This window comes from Leguminivora glycinivorella, chromosome 7 (genome assembly GCF_023078275.1).
Source record: "Leguminivora glycinivorella isolate SPB_JAAS2020 chromosome 7, LegGlyc_1.1, whole genome shotgun sequence".
NCBI classification, from domain to species: Eukaryota; Metazoa; Arthropoda; class Insecta; order Lepidoptera; family Tortricidae; genus Leguminivora; species Leguminivora glycinivorella.
Window position 1 is genome coordinate 21928287 of NC_062977.1, and position 16992 is coordinate 21945278.

Here is a 16992-nt window from a genome sequence, read left to right on the forward strand (position 1 = left end):
TCGAAGGGTTCTACTTATTCACGCTAGACGATCACAAGGCCAAATTTACGGGGTATATTTAAAGGAGGGGGGTTAGCTATACTGTTGGTTAGTCAAGTAAGTAAATAAGTAAGGAGAGCGGAGGTTTAGTTACATTTGGTGCCGTGACCAGGATCTAAGATGTGCTCTGTAGAACACATCTTGGATACCAAGGTTTATAAATAAATAATAGGAAGTAGCCGTTGCAAGGTTACTTTTGGTGCCGAGCAACCAGAATTTTAATAACCTTATTTTATTAGCCTTACCAGGCTACATTTGTTGTTGTGAAAACGAGTGGGTGTGCTGTATTTCTTGACTTATTTCATCTCTAAATAAAACTCATATACCTAATATTTTTATTCAATCGCTATTTCATAAAAACAAAAATAACTTTATTGTTAATAAACACGTCTGTAGTATTTTCTTCCATTGTTAATTCTTGCCGCGTTCCGAGCGAAGTCATGCATCAGTATAGAACCAATGATATTTTCGTTTTCCTTTGGTACCTGAAAAATAAAAAAAATAAAAATTAAAATAGCGTAGTAAACCTAGACAAAATCTATTTCCAGAAAATTAACTCATAATCGTAGTGGTTGAACTAAACATCGTCCCGATTTTACGGTGATTTCAGCACCATTCGGGTTGCATTGCTACGTAGCAATTGTTGGCATTGGCACATCTTGACGTTCCCTTGCGCCTATGCGTAGTACTATTATTTGTTTTGTGCCTTAACGTATGTTTTTCTAGCTATGGGATAGGCGGGGCTAGTACGTAAAATACTAGGTACTTATAGAAAAAATATCCATGTATCTAAAATAAAAGGAGGCGCGGAACTGTAACACTTTAGAAGAGTTTGCCACCTAGTGACCGGAATTGGAAACATAAGTGTGTACACAATGTACAATAGTAATAGAATTTCATGTTAAAACAAATAGTTCTCTATATGCCCAGTACATTTTCTTAGCAGGTACTGCCATTGTCAGGGTTATTTTGAAAGCTCACATCACGTTTGCACTTTACATTGGAGATCGGATAGCTTCGATGCTGTCTTATATAGTTCATGAACACTCTGATATGTATGTTCCTGGCAGGCGTCTGTTATTTATTGGCAGGATAACTACTAGTTAGGTCAGTAAGTAGGTCGCTAACATAGTCTAGATGTAAGATTATTTTCCTAAAATAACCTAGGATACCTAAGCCCTAGATTTAAGACCTAGTAATACAAGAAGATAGGCTCTAGTCTAATTGCTATGGGGGCGCAATTATTCATTGTCGCGCTGAAGTACAATATTATATGGGGCGTCCCGCCATTTTTCTATGAATACTGAATAGCTACACGCATGTGGTATTATGACAAGTACATCCTTCGATGGATGGCTTGTTTGCATTTCAGTTGTAACTCTATAATCTACAAATTGGCTCACAGGATTTCATACATCATACAATAATTTGGCATATTGTTTGTACGGTTTGTACCAAATATTGTCACTGTAGTGCAGCCGTGAGAAGAATAGGTTTCTGTCTGTTAAGATATAGGTATAAATCATATTAGGACTAATTTTAGTTCATTAGCTTATAAGTCATCATATATTTTCATATTACATCCGTAGTAAACAAGCATACGTCCCTCTTGATGGTGAGAGGTCACTGTAGCCTATATCTGCCAATTATTTCAATAAATTAAATGCACTGTACGAATTTCAACTTTCTATACGTATATATTTTTACTGTAGTAATACAAATAAGTATGTATGTATAAACAAGATTTTCAATAGCTTCATATGACATGAGTTCGTTATCTCACATGGTAAGCTGTAGGCTAGTCTAAAATAGTAAGTGTAAAACCATACAATTATTATGTTCGGTAGATTGGGTACACAGCTTTTATACAATATTACACAAGTCAGGAGTATGCCAACATACTGTACTTCATTACAACCATGTCAAACATATCCTACGAAATATTAGCATTACCAGCATCTGGGAGGTCGTACCTTGCCATACCTTAACTCCACCACTGCTTGATCATTGTCACAATTGCTTAATGAATTTCATGAAAATTGATTGAAATTTGTAATATTCCTGTTAAGTAGGCATAGATAATAAGCACTATTATCTTTATAAAACCATATTTTACTGAGGTTCAGAAATAGTATGTGGTATGTGGTACACATTAAGTATGTAAACTTACCTAACATGACCGGGTCCAGTCTGATTGTCGGATTACTTTGTTACTGGTAGTGCAGATTAGTGAGTCCTCAGTACACTGAAAGGAAATAGTCAGACATTAGAAATATTCATATAGATAGTGTAAGAAAGGGGTATTGTTTAGAGTAAGGTTCTGCCAAATAGGGTTCAATATTATTTCATTTATCTATTCACGGGGGCGCGTCGCTTAGTTTTGGAATTCTAAAACACGCCCGTGAGAAATATTGTGTCAGAAAAAACAACGCATACAACAAAATTTACAAAAGGGAAATTAAAAATAAAAAAGTTTGAGAACCCCTGCCTAGCAGTTCATATCTACATGAGCTAGGACATAAATTAGTAATAAGTTTGATTAGCCAATAAAATGATGATGAGTCAGTTAAGTTTGATTTTTATCCGGTCGCTCATGCCTCACCGCTTTGGTTTACGCTTCACTTCAATTTTCTAGATAATGATGCCATGAGCTGTTCACTTTTAAATTTAATAATTAGAACGTGTTATTATAATAAAACATAAGTACCTTTCATTTATATGAAGTCAGTAGATATATGGAAGACGGTCCAACTGAAGCGTGGCCTCTCGGGTAAAACCTGAAATTGTACATATTGAAAGATTAGTTAAAAAAGGGTGTATGTATGTTTAAGGAATCTTATTTATAAATACGTATCATTAAGATTGTTTATATTTATCTAGGGCAATCATGGTTAAGTACTTACTTGGGAATTGTGCTAAGACGGAGTACAGTCCATAAAAAGACACTCCGGAAAATTCCTCAGTCAACCTGCACATTGCCGACAGCTGGTTGATGTTCTTCAATGATGATAATCCATTTCATATACTGAAAATTGATACACACACTATTTAAACTCATTGTAACACAAACAAAATCTATGCTAAGTCTGGATTTTTAGTCTACATAATTTTATTTAAGTATACAAAAATACAAAATTAAAGTTTGGACAAGTTACAATGCCTATTTTTAAATGCCATAACATTCATTTGAGGTCCTACAAATATTGCTTTCCATAATCCATAAGCTTGAGAAATTTTATTGGTTGGAACGGAAACAACATTACAATTTCCAAGAACAGTTAGGTAGCCTAGATCAAATAAATTAGTCGAACATATTTTTAATGCTTACCGTTTAACCAAGGTATGTTCAGTTTCTATAAATATTGATTTCCATAAATTTGTGGCAGATGTGTAGAAATATCGGACATTGTAAACTTTCCAGAGAAATTCCAATTAGATGTTGAAACTGAAAAATCGAACAACCATGTAAACCTCATTGAAAGTAACAAATATATTTTGTTAGTTAGGACTATTTCACGTACATTTAGAATATTTAAGATCCTCTTAGGCAATGTGAAAGTCAGAAAGTACGAGTAACGTGGGGAAATTTACTATCAATAACTTATCTGACGACAGAACAATGAAATAAGCAACATTTCACCATATATATTCGGTCTAGTCGTTGTAGTTCGCAAGTATGTTCTGCTGGGTTTCGAAAACGACGACTTGTTTGAAAACACATCAAATAATAAAACAAAAGCTTACCTTTCATGCAAAACTGCTTTTGAAGTAGGCAATTAGTTCACTTTATCAATTGAGGCATAGCCCGATAAGACATCCTTTGCATGGGCTGTTTGCTCATTAGATCATGAGTATGAGCACTAGATTCTTCTATTATCTTGATGAGAAACACAACAAAACACATGTCCATTGCATTGCATTCACTAAATGTCATGTCAATTTCATAACCTCACTTTCGCTATCGGAAAATTACATTGCAATTGCAGTTCGGAGTTCAGTTTGATAAAACAAGATCACTTTGTCGGCATTCGGCAATATTATCTGAGAGTAACGCGTGTTTAGGGCAAATAATGTTTTGTTTGCATTTTCTTACTTAAAGGACAAATGACAAAATGGCGAATATGGACGGCTCATGCATGACCGGCGTCGGCGCAGAATTGCCTGTCGTATTGTTTAAGCAGATTAAAATGAAGCGAATATTTAAATAATTCTAATTGCAGATCACGTAATTAATAATGAGCTAAAGAAAACAAAACGGATCTGCCATTCTTTCGCGAATAGAGCGGTTTGGCGATAAACATGACATAGATTAGAGAAAATAATTTAACCACAGATAACATATATCTCCGCCAAAAGGTGTTCTATCGGTGACATTACACAAACTATCATTGTTTTTAAGTTGGTACGTTTGATCGGTCATACAAATTTTGACAAAAGATATTCAGTAATTCAGTAATTTATTGTCCGGTGTTGTCATTTACAAAACTTTACTTCACTTTTCTCTACTTCATTATAGTAAAATTAATACAATAGATGTATTTAAATACAAAAGACTTTGTTAATTTAATTTTCTATTGCTTAAATCACATCAAACTATTCAAGTTGTGTAGATTCTGAACGGTATTTTGTAAATAGGGCCTAACACATGTCCCCTTACAAGTGCGGTCCGACCGTCTGTTAGATCCTTAAAGAATCTCACAATATATTTTTAATCTGGTCACACTTTTGTAAACCGATGCGCACACGCAATTTCCTACGCATTAAAGCAAATCTACACGATAGTTTTCGTTCGATTTCATTAAATTATGAAAAAAAAATCAATTATATATTTCTAATAACTAGTCAAATATTTGAACATTATGATAGGCTAAATTTATGATATCAAATAATTGTTTTGTAAATAATAAAATACGCACAAATCAAACCTGGTTCAAATATATCTCCATTTAATGTTTGTGACTACACAAAACACTTTAGTGTGTTTACAATGAAAATACGCCCATGAGGACAATTGTAAAAGAAAAAAAAAACGGTTAAGGATGACAATATTGACAGTGACAGTTCCTTATGAAAAAAAAATCTGAGCGCGAAGTTATTAAATTTTATTTAAGAAAACGATTTCACAGAAATTACAGTGTTGTGTAGCTTCCAATAATTAGTATAGTTGATTGTGTAGAAGCACGTGTGATTTTTAGTGACGTCTTATTATCAGACGAAGAGAAATGTGAACTACGGTTTGAAACGAAGAGCTCTGTTAGTGAAAACATAGTAATTTCAATTAGTTTTAGGCCATAATTAGTTAGTTAAAAAAGGTGTTAGTGCAATAGTGCAAGACTTGAGTACATGGAGACAGAGTTAGCAACAGTTTGGACGCGAAAAACATGAAGTGAACATTGAGATATTTCGTGGGACGTTCGAGTTGAAGTACCCGGCTTTTGATGTCAACTAACGGAGGAGTAAGAGTTTTTGAGCCTGGTCTCATACCTGCTCATAGGACCAATGTGTTACTGAAGATTTTCAATATGATTATGTTGTTAGTAGTGCCATATTATGCCACACTAAACAGAAGAATGGAACAGAAAATGCCGATCAAGAAAAATACATATATGTAAGTGTTCAAAACCCCAGTTAATTTACCCTATTCTAGTTTTATTGAGCAAACAAGACGGAGTTTTATAGTCTGCAGTAATTTTTGAGTTAGAAAAATTAAAGTCACTTAGCGATCAGACATCATACTTGAGAAAAAAAAAAAATAATAATAATAATTGTAGGTGAACGTAAATGAGACGTACGTCTCATATGGTTAAAGTACCTAGATGGTCCTGCAACCTTAGTTGGCATATTTTTTTTGGAAAATATTTTAACGCTTGTGATTTTTATTTTATCTTTCCCTCTGTTTATTGGAAGTCTTTAACTTAACTTTAGTTTTAACCTAAGATAGATTCTTACCACAGCACTGTTCTGTCATTGAACATAGTGGATCAGCGAGGACGGTGGAGACATGCGGTGAAAACTTCAGTGTGTGTTTAAGTGCATGCTTAGTAACGCTAGTGAAATAACAAGTGTTTATGATATTCGATTTATGCAATATTTTATTTTTTGACCAATGATTGGACAAATAAGGACTGGCCAACTTTAGAGTTGAAGAAATATTCATTGGTTTCAAGTTACTTGCTGTGTTCAAAAATAAGTAACTGGATCTTTTGCGGTTATGCTGATTGTGATCAAGTGTGCAACGTGTCTTCGGAAGAGGTTTCATGGTGTCCTGGGTTATGACACCGACTGAGAAGAGAATAGTTTGGAAAATTTTGAAATATTACCAGGAGGCCAGCAGGATCTAATCATCATCATTAGCTACTCAAGAACTCATCATAGAACTAGCCAAGTATGAAAAGAAAAAAAAGGAAGAGAGACACTTTAACCAAGTTCCTCAGCCCATTGTCGTGTTTGTTAACAATTTGCAAAGTTTGCTGCAGTTGCAAATGTAATGAAGAAGGAATAAATTGCCCGAGGTTACAAAAGACTTTCGGGGCATGTTATACAATATTGAAGACATAGAATAGGACAATACAAGTTTTAAGCTCGTTTCAAGAAAAATTCATTATTTTGTTATATTATTATCCAATCAAATAAAAGTATTTTGAACCTACTTATGACATCATTTTGTATTTTATCATAAGGCAATTAAAACCAAAATAAAATTTTGCAGATAGTTTGAAAAAAAAAGGGAATATATTTTATCAAAACCACATCAAATTTGATGTTACATTATATTTTACAAAAAATATCAAAACCATATTTAAATAAATATATTTTGCGGAAAAAAATTGAAAATATGAAAACCACTTCAAAACTGCAATTACTTTTTTTTTTGCAAAATTGTATTATGCGTTTATTATGAACATTACATGATGTGTAATGTAAATTCTATGAGTACATTGGTTACAAGTCAATGACCTTTTAGTAAAAAGTTTTCTTTCATTGCGGCATACTTATGTGGAACATTATTATTTTTCTTTCTTATCATCATCATCATTATCATTATTTGAAATGTGTTATGAATTCTTGTAAATTTTATTGGGATTCAGTGTTATTATTATAGGGGTGGTAGAAGTCAAAATTTTGTCTGAAATTAATTTTATTTCTATAGTGATCTGTGTGGTAAAGGGCGTTATTGGCTAGCACATCGTATAGTCTCTCTGTCACTTAGTAGTTTTGTTCCTAGGATTATAAAATGGTGTATGGTGGTTGTAAATCTATAATACGGATTTTTTTAATTATCTAGATAAAGATGTCGGTTCATTATGTGGACAACAATTTTTTTTTTTATCTTTATTTTGTATGGAGAATGTATTGAACATTCATTGTATGGTTGGATTCTTTTAATATAACAATAAGTGGACATATAGTATCTAGTCTACCTGGGGTAGACATCAGAAAATTCAGAGCGGTGGATAAACTATTTTTCATTTTAGTTATTACAGTTAGCAGTGATATTTATTATTTATGCGTTATCATTTTTTTACATTATATAGGGTGGTATACTGTACAATATCGGTAATCACCAGTGCAGATCCTCGTTTCTTATCATAACTCGGTCAGTATTTTGTTCTACAAAGATCGGAGTAGGGAGGGCCACTATTTTGTTTAAGTGACTGTACTTACTTTTATAAATTTTTTGCATTTTATGCTATCAATTTTGCACTGAGGAATGTGATAATGAACAAAAGACAGGGAAATTGAAAACAGGGTAGAATCCTTACAGTGATTGACTGTGAAATAAAAGATGTTTACATAAAATGTAACATTTTGTCCGTACGAACATTTTATTTTTAGTATGTGCATCAAACAATTTTCACACATTGTCAAATTGTTTGCGGTTAGTAATTATTTTATAAAATTAAATATGGATGTATAAAATGAAACCTATCATAAATAAATTGAAATTTTCTTTGCCTTCGAGTCAGGGTAGAGTGGAGTAAAATGGGATACGTAAACTTTTGAAGTTATTGTGTAATTTTATTTCCATTTTTATTCGTTATTTTGATTACTTTTTAAAAGCGTTGGCTTTCTGTTGAGATCGAGTGAAAGAGCGAATGAGGAAGTAAGAATGGTTACATTGTGTGTGTGTGTGTGTGAATAATTTAGAGATGATGAATGTTTATAGATGTAAGAATGTTTTGAATGGGATGAATGACTGAATGATGTGTGTCTTGAATGATTTTTTTTATGGAATGAGTGGATTGATATAGACAGACAGCGCTGGAAAGTGGTCAAAACTAGTTTGGTCGGAATTTGCGGGGAATAAACAGCGGGGGGCCGAGGGAAACACATTAGCCATAAAAAGCTTATCGGTTAGGTTAAAATCCATTTGGATTCGACCCATTTCAAGGGTAGTTTTTCGTGGCTACTCACTCTACAAGGTAATAAGACCCACACTGAATCCACACACCTCATCTTGAATGGGATGTATTTGACAATCGACATATTTAAGGGCCGATATCGTCTAGTGAGAACGAGGCTCTTTTCAATATTTGTGTCCTTGTTATTTGTTCAAATATGTGAAGTTTAGTATCATCAAATCATTTCTTCATTTGATCAAGGATGTGGTACCAAGTTGAGGTACATGCTTATGTCATTTAAGGTTTGTTTTATAAAAAAAAAAAACACACTCAAATAAACTTTAAGTCTGTATATTTTATTCAAGTATGAGACATGCGCCAAAGCATGTGGCTGGGAGTGATTAGGTAGAGGAATTGGTTTGAGTTTCGACAATGGAGATTGAAGGCTCTGGACTTATAATGAGAGCTCTAAAGGTTTCTTCGTAATTGCGTGGGAAGTTATTGTGAACTCGTTGAAATTATTACGATAATTATTCCGGTCCAACAGTGTGGATGGAATGAATATTCGCCGCGACCGGGGAACGAGCTAGCAAGAACGGGTTAATAGGACCTATCAGATTCACAACCTGGTATCCCTGGCGATGCGTGGACTCTGAGAAAGGGGTTATCATGGTTCATTGTCGAGATTCTAATGAGCTGATTTCAAAACTGAGTCGCTAGCAGTTGCATAGTATTGGAATACACACCACACGATTAGAAATGGGGGATATTTCCGACTGATCTAGAAATATTTTTCTTTTATTCTTTTATTCAGTTTTATTGCTTCTTTTGCTAGATCAGATTGCAATTTTTTACAAAACTACTTTGTAATTTGTAAAAAATAGTCAATCTTGGGGGCGAGTTGTAACAGAACAAGCGTCTATGACGAGGAAATGGACTCGTTATTACATATAAAACTTACGGCGAATCAACTTTTCCTTGACCAACTTTTTGGTGCATATTTCCTTCGGGATTTCATTGAATATTTTAACAAATAATATCTTTGATGGTTAATCACATGTTTAGTTACGTCATCACTGATAAAATTCACTATTATTAAATGTAAAACAGGTTGGAAAAACATATTTATCAACAAACTACATTCACATGGACGGAATACTGACACTGACAGTTGTCAGCTGCGTAACGTTCCGATATTATGTCTGGATTTCATTTACAAGTCAAAGAAATAATAATGACTAATATTGGTTATTATGCTTCCTGAGTATATCATTCAATGTAACATTTAGTAACAGATAAAATATTTCATTGCGAAATTACTTACAAAATAAATAAGAATGTTCCACAAAATAATATTTACGTAAAAATATTTGCGAATCGCTCCACTATTGGACTACATAGGTATCAATATCAATAGCTCTGTCTCTCTCTAAAACACGTGTACTCGGCACGTGTTGATAAGCAAACATCCGTGTGTTAATCGTGAACTCTAATGCATAGGGCATAAGACTTAGTAAACAAAGCACACGATTGAGTAGCCATCTTGTCGGAAGTCCGATGTCAGAAGTCGGAAGTCGAATGTCAGAAGTCGGAAGTCGGATGTCAGAAGTCGGAAGTCGAATGTCAGAAGTCGGAAGTCGGATGTCGGAAGTCGGAAGTCGGAGATAGAATCTATAAAAGGGTCGGAGCGAGCCGACGCGCGTCATTCTTACAATATCCACAAGACTAACAGTGTCTCTGGCTTTCGTGTGTTATACTGGTGAGTGAAGTAGTTCTGCTATTATTTCTCTGTTTGTTTTTACTTGGAAATTATTCTAAGTGATTGTAAACTTTGAAATTGTGTCTCTGTTTGATTGTGCGGGGACAATATCGTCGTACAGTTGAACTTAGACCTGTGGTGGAATTGCTTTACCGTCAGTTGTGGGGTTATTTTAGTGTTCTATTTATAGTGTAGTGTTACATTTAAATTGATGTGTATAGTGAAGTTTTCTGTGCTTTGTTTCATGAGTGCCGTTAAGCAATATAAAGACTGGGTCGATGTATGGCTGGTGCTTGGAGATAAGTCTGTGTTTGGTTTTGTAGGGAGTAATTCTTGCAAAACTAAGCTTAGATTATAGCACGTAAAGGAAACTTCACTCGTTTGTTTAGTTGGTCAGTAAAATTGAATTTAGTAATTTTCTATGGGGTTATTTTATGAAAGTTATAAGCCAGATCATTGTTTGTGACAGACTGTTGTCCGGCTAAGCGCTTTATACCTTGCGGCTGTTAAACATAAGGCGTTTAGGGGTCTTTTTGTTCCAAGTGGGGGCTTGGACGCTTTTTTATACTTACAAAAGCGTATTTTCTCACCGGTCTCAAAGAGTCCAACTGTTAGATGGAAGTGAGGACTTTCACGATTGAAGAAAGGCATTAGGAGTAATCCTTGCTCACTGAAGTCGGCAGTATTTGAGGCTGGGGTCCTATATATATTTATATTTATTTACTCGGTGCTCTAGTCCATGCTGGCGTTGGTCGCTGGGGATTTCGGTTGTGATCGATCCACATCTAAGTAAAGTTGATCGCAGCTGGGTTTCCCATGTGGCTGGTACTGGTGTGTCCTAGAATACTGGATATATACACGGATAGGGCGATCTACTCTCTGCTACCCTAGCCCGCGGGCAAGAGCAGAGGGGGGGATAAGAACACAAGCCTATAGGTTGCCTATCTCAGCTTCGCTGGCTGAACTGTACAGCTTATGGTAGGGATACACTTGTGCATATTTTGAACACAAGATCTATGGTAAGTGACGGTCTGTGTTTCAGATATGCTAGAGTAGGAAAACGATAGGATTAGGGTAGAGTCACACACTATTTCTATGAAAGTAGAGTTCTTTTATGATTGGTCTTGGAATATAATTGGTCAACGTGTATTGTGGAGAAACAATTTAACTACTACTATTTATATGGTTTAAATGGACTTTAAATGTGGTGTTTACTATCTTAAAATATGTGGTAAAACTGGTAATTTATAAAATCTCTTATTGCTTAATTTGTTTGAGTGAAATTAATAATTGTGGTAGCAATTTCTGATTTTTCGGTGTGGCTGCGGGACACTTAGTGTTGCTAACTGGTTTTTCAAGGTAAATTCTATCAAGTTGGTTAGAGAAACAAACTATTCTTTGGAATAAAAAGCATAGGTTTGTTATAGGGCCCAGTGGCATGCGAGCGCCGTCCACTGATGGAAAGTCAAAAGCTTAGAAAAGTTAGTAGACTTGCTTAGTTCTTATAAAAGTTAGCGACTGCTCGGTGTTTCGATAAAACATTAGAAAGATCGAGAAGTTATGGTCTATTAGCAGTATTGGGGAAAGGGGGGTTTAGCTAGGGACAAGAAACAAAACAAAAAGGGGGTTAGTTTGTAGATAGATAGCCCTTCAGGCTTACTTGCTTAGGATCCTGATAAAGTGGTTTGATCAGGTCAGGGGTCCCATACCGTATCGCAAGCCCTTGCCCAAGCCGGGACCACTAATAAGGCGTAGCGGATGATTACCAAAATATTTTTTAATATTTATTTCATGTATGTTTCACTCACTAACTTTTATTCTAAAATTTCTTCATCACGTCATTAATTTTCTCACATATAACTTTCTAGGCCTAAATCTGATAAAACACTCTTCTATAACACTATCTTATTATGCTACACCAACCTTTATTCTTCTTTAAAATATAATTAAATAAAATTTTAAAAATTAGTCAAAAATACAGCTGATACTCATTAAAGGATCTAGGTTATCGCGGTTCACATCGAAGGGTTCTACTTATTCACGCTAGACGATCACAAGGCCAAATTTACGGGGTATATTTAAAGGAGGGGGGTTAGCTATACTGTTGGTTAGTCAAGTAAGTAAATAAGTAAGGAGAGCGGAGGTTTAGTTACACTATTCGACTGTGGAACTCTCTCCCAGTAGGCCTAGCACATGATGGCCGCGGGAGTATGTCGCCGCGAGATAGATGAGACGTCTTTGTCTAATTGTATTAATGACATAAAGACAGGTAGTCTATCTCGCGGCGACATACTCTCGCGGCCATCATGTGCTAGGGCTGCTGTTGAGTTAAGACGTTCTCAATCTATTGCCTCTTTTAAATCAAACCTTAAAGAATACTATCTTTCCCTTCCTTAGATTTTATGAATGACACTGTTGTTTGTTTCTCTATGAATATAAACCTTTTTATATATGTATTTATGTGTGTATGTTTATGTATGTTTATGGTTATACTTATTTATGTATGTCTATTTGAATGAGTGTTTTGTGTTGTTTGGTTGTATTTAAATTCTACTTCTCATAATTTTTAGAGCCACCTACCATATATTTTGATTATATTAACTCCAGTACCCAAAAGTTGTCTGGAAGAGATCGCTCTTAAGCGATAAGACCGCCTGTTGTTACCTCTGTTTAATTTGTTTTGTTTCTTGTGTGTTACTTGTAAACTATGTGAGATGTGCAATAAAGAGTATTGTATTGTATTGTATTGTATGTTTAGTAGTTCTCAATTAATTACCAAAAAAGAAACTACGTTGGAACCATGATAATAAAGAGCCTAATTAAAATAGTTCGTTAGACCCGTTTAACCTTTTTAAAGTCGTTCCGATAAAATCTGAGTGATCGACAAACTATAATTATATATACACAGACCAGAATGCAGACCAGAAACCTTTATTATGACACTGACAAATGTATAACAAAGTCATCAAATTCATAATTATTACTACAAATCATTGTCTAGAAAAGTCTCAAATAACACACACGCGCGTCAACACACACATTTCAAAAATCACACATACATATTACTCACACACACACGCGCGCACACACTCATCCTATTTTCTTGCATTTATATAAAATTTAACTTTAGTTATTGGTGATAAATATTTTTTCAAAATGTCTAAAATATTGTAACCTTACACCTGATTGTAAACGGGAAGAAACTGGCTCTTGAGACACAGGGAGACCTACTTTGAGAGCCAGGGACCGTTATTACAGTAAAAATATGATTCAAAATGTAGGTGCCATGATAAATATTACCAGCACCTTTCAAGTGCGTTAAACTTTGCACGAGCCACGGAAATTGCGTAATGCATATTTAAGTACCTACTCAATTAACGAATAAGTGCAAATAAGCTTTAAAACCTACTTTAGTATTTATTTTTGGACTTATTAAAAACATTTAAGTATTTAGGTACATTCTAAAAATTAAATGATGATACTTATTTCAATCCGATTATAAATAAATGAGTATTATAGGACATTTTTACATCTTAGATTGATTGAGTCCCACAGTAAGCTCAAGCTAGAGAAGGCTTGTGTTGTAGTTATTCAGGCCACGATATATATTAAATATTAAATAATTTTTAACCACTTATAACTCCTAAATATGTTTAAGAATCCATAAAGACTGTATCGTTAAGTATGAAGACAACTTTGAGTAGCCGTATTTATTTGCTATTATATTTTTTTCTTATAACAAGCCATGGGCTTAATAAGACACATAATAAGGTACACATTTTGTCCTAGAAACTCGACGTAAAGCATATGGTTTAGACAGTATTGACTTAATCCTCCCGAGTAACAATTACGATTCCGGACAAATGCTACTAGAAAATTCACAAAGTGCGTAAAAGACAATACGATTGCGAAAAAAAATTGTATGGTGCGAACCTCAACAACACATGATCCACAAAGCAGAATATCTGGACATAGTCTAGCCACTGTTATTTAAAAAAATATAGTTCAGGATCTGTGTATGGCGGCCATTTAGAGAATGTGGCATGGTGCTTACTCTAACTCCGACTTTGATGTCGAATTTGACTATCATACATTGTTTATATCGATCTGGTTTAAGCACTGTTCAAACACCATGAATGTCAATTAGACTTTGGCCTATGGCTAATTTTTTTATCTGTTTCTCTCATCCTGCTAGCATCAAAAATTTACGGCAATCTGGAACGTTGCTCAAAATTGCGTTTTTTTAAATTATATAAATTCGCCGCATTTATTCTACAAGTACCCAATTGGAAAAACCATGAAGAGGACTCTTAAAGAATATATTTTGGCAGCATATTAACCTTTGTTTGTTGAAATCGTACAAAGAGTCATTGAAATATTCTCAAATTAAGCCAGATAGGGGTTGTCCGAAATTTATTTGCTAGACCTTAATGAAAGTACCATAAAGTCCCTAAAATAAAAAAAATATCAGACCTTCTTATATCAAATAGTACTTATCAATACCTTAAGATCATACTCTCGGAACATAATAATACAAAATTATGCACATGTCAACATTTAGACGAGGTTTGTTTTGTCCTTATACTTAACGATACAGTCCTTAATAGTATAAATGGGAAAGTGTGTGTGTCTGTTTATTTGTCCGTCCTTCGCGGCTAAACGGAGCGCCGAATTGTCGTGATTTTTTAAGTGGAGATAGTTGAAGGGATGGAGAGTGACATAGGCTACTTTTTGTCTCTTTCTAACGCGAGCGAAGCCGCGGGCAATAGATAGTTCAAAATAAATACATACATCTACCAAGAGACCCTACAAAAAACATAACACAAGTCGAAGATCCGACTGGAATAACCCAGGAGCCTTTAAAATATGTTAAGTAGATAAGTGGTCGCAATCTCAGGCGTATTTTGATTTAAACGGTCCGCGCAAGAAGCTTCATTGTTTAAAACACGAAAAACATGTTCGGATTGACCAATAAACCATTCAGTAGTCAACGCCGTGACAGTGTGGGGTCCACCGGTCCAGTGTCAGCGAGTGTCAGGGTGACTTCCGCGTCGCAGACGATGCGTAAAATTGTTGTTTCATTACCAGAGATCGGACAACTGGGCGTCATTTAACAACATAAGGTTCATTATTCCGAAAACGTCATACAAATGACGCTCAACTGTCCGATCTCTGTTCATTACACATCATCGGGTAGGAACTCTGATAAAATGGCGCTTCGCTCCTCAATGCGCTGATACTTATGTAGATTAATTTATGACGTTCTCAACTAGGTGAACCATATTGTCGCTAAGCACTAGAAATTTACTCGTATCTTTGTAAGAGTTACCTGTTAGAAAGTCCTTATGCTTCAACAACAATGTGGTCCTTTTTGGTTAAGGACGGCACTGTTAGTGGCAACACTGGATTCTCAACTTGTCGTACTTAAACCTTAGTATAATAGATTACACGCTATAATAATATCATTCTCGTTTAAATGTTAAATGTGTTTTGAGATTAGAAAATTATAATTCAGGTAAATACCTAAATAATTAAATATGTTATCCTTGTGACATATTGCTTAAACTGCAATGATATAATATATAGTAGTTCATGCAAAATGTCCCAGCAGAGCTCTGTAAGATGAATCTTAAATCTATAAAAGAAGAGACTGACTGACTGACTGACATATCACCGCACAGCTGAAACCGCTGGTCCTAGAGATATCAAATTTGGCACGTAGGTTCCTTATAAGGTGTAGAGAAGCACTAAGAAAGGATTTTTCAAAATTTACCTCCTAAAGGGGTGAAATGGGAATTCAAATTTTGTATGGGAAAACAAGATTAAATTAGTACGCGGGCGAAATTAGGGGGAAAAATGTTAATGTTGATTGAAAAGTATTATATATTTTTCAATCAACATTAAAACATCTTTAGGTTGCATAAAAACAAGATATGAAGATTATGTGCTTGAACTTTTTTCCCGGTACCCGCCAACACTGAAGCCCCGCCCCGAACAATTGACAAACGCGCGGGCGCACGTAAATCAAACACCTTCGCCGCAAGGTGAGTGACGCTCGTGACTTGTCTCCTCGCTGATTCACGCACTGAGCGAATTCTGAGGATGTAACCCGACTGAATTTGCATGGACATCTGCTGCTCAACGTTTATTAAACAGTGAAAAATTCAAAATGGGATCATAGCGACCAAGCCCGCTGATTCAATCGCTTTTTCTTTCGTGTATGATATCTATTTCAGTTTACAACATTGAAAAAATTTGAGAAGGCACGGTAGAAAACTGCCAGTTTTATGAATAACATTTACTTTTTATGTAAAAATACATTCAAAAATAGTAAAAAAAAAAATTTTTTTGGCAAAATTTCCTCAACTGTATATTAGAAAAAACTCTTTCTTTTGGCCCCAGGAATGCGTGGTTTAATTACATATTTTCCTCATGGGCACCTTGTACTAATCCGCCTTGTCTTACTCGCATATTTTTAACCGCCGCCTCAAATCTCTCAAAAGAAGGTGGTTCTCTATTCGTCTGTATTTTTTTTTTATGTTTGTTCCTCGATAGCTCCGTCGTTACTGGACCGATTTTGAAAAATTTTTTTTTTTGTTGAATGTATATGCATACAGATTAGTCCCATTATTCTCAAAACCCAGTTCTGATGATGGGATCCTGGAGAAATCGAGGGAACTCCTCAAATCTGAAAGGCATACATATGGTGATTTTTGTGTTTTTAAAGGAACAGCATGCACGTACGGAACAGTGACATTTGGTGCAGTGGAAGTGCACGATGATGGTCAGATCCGAACTCCTCAAATCTGAACGGCACGCTTATAGTGACTTTGGTATTTTTATAAGAACAGC

At 34.9% G+C, this 16992-nt stretch overlaps 1 long non-coding RNA gene across 1 annotated transcript; it reads right to left on the reverse strand.

Moving 5' to 3' along the window:
• Positions 1-366: 366 nt before the first annotated feature.
• Positions 367-4579, reverse strand: LOC125228255. The gene is made up of 6 exons (XR_007177269.1): positions 3784-4579; positions 3368-3484; positions 2943-3064; positions 2747-2816; positions 2210-2284; positions 367-524 (listed from the first exon to the last, which is right to left on the reverse strand). It is a non-coding gene; the product is annotated as an uncharacterized LOC125228255 (long non-coding RNA).
• Between the last annotated feature and the right edge of the window lie 12413 nt (positions 4580-16992).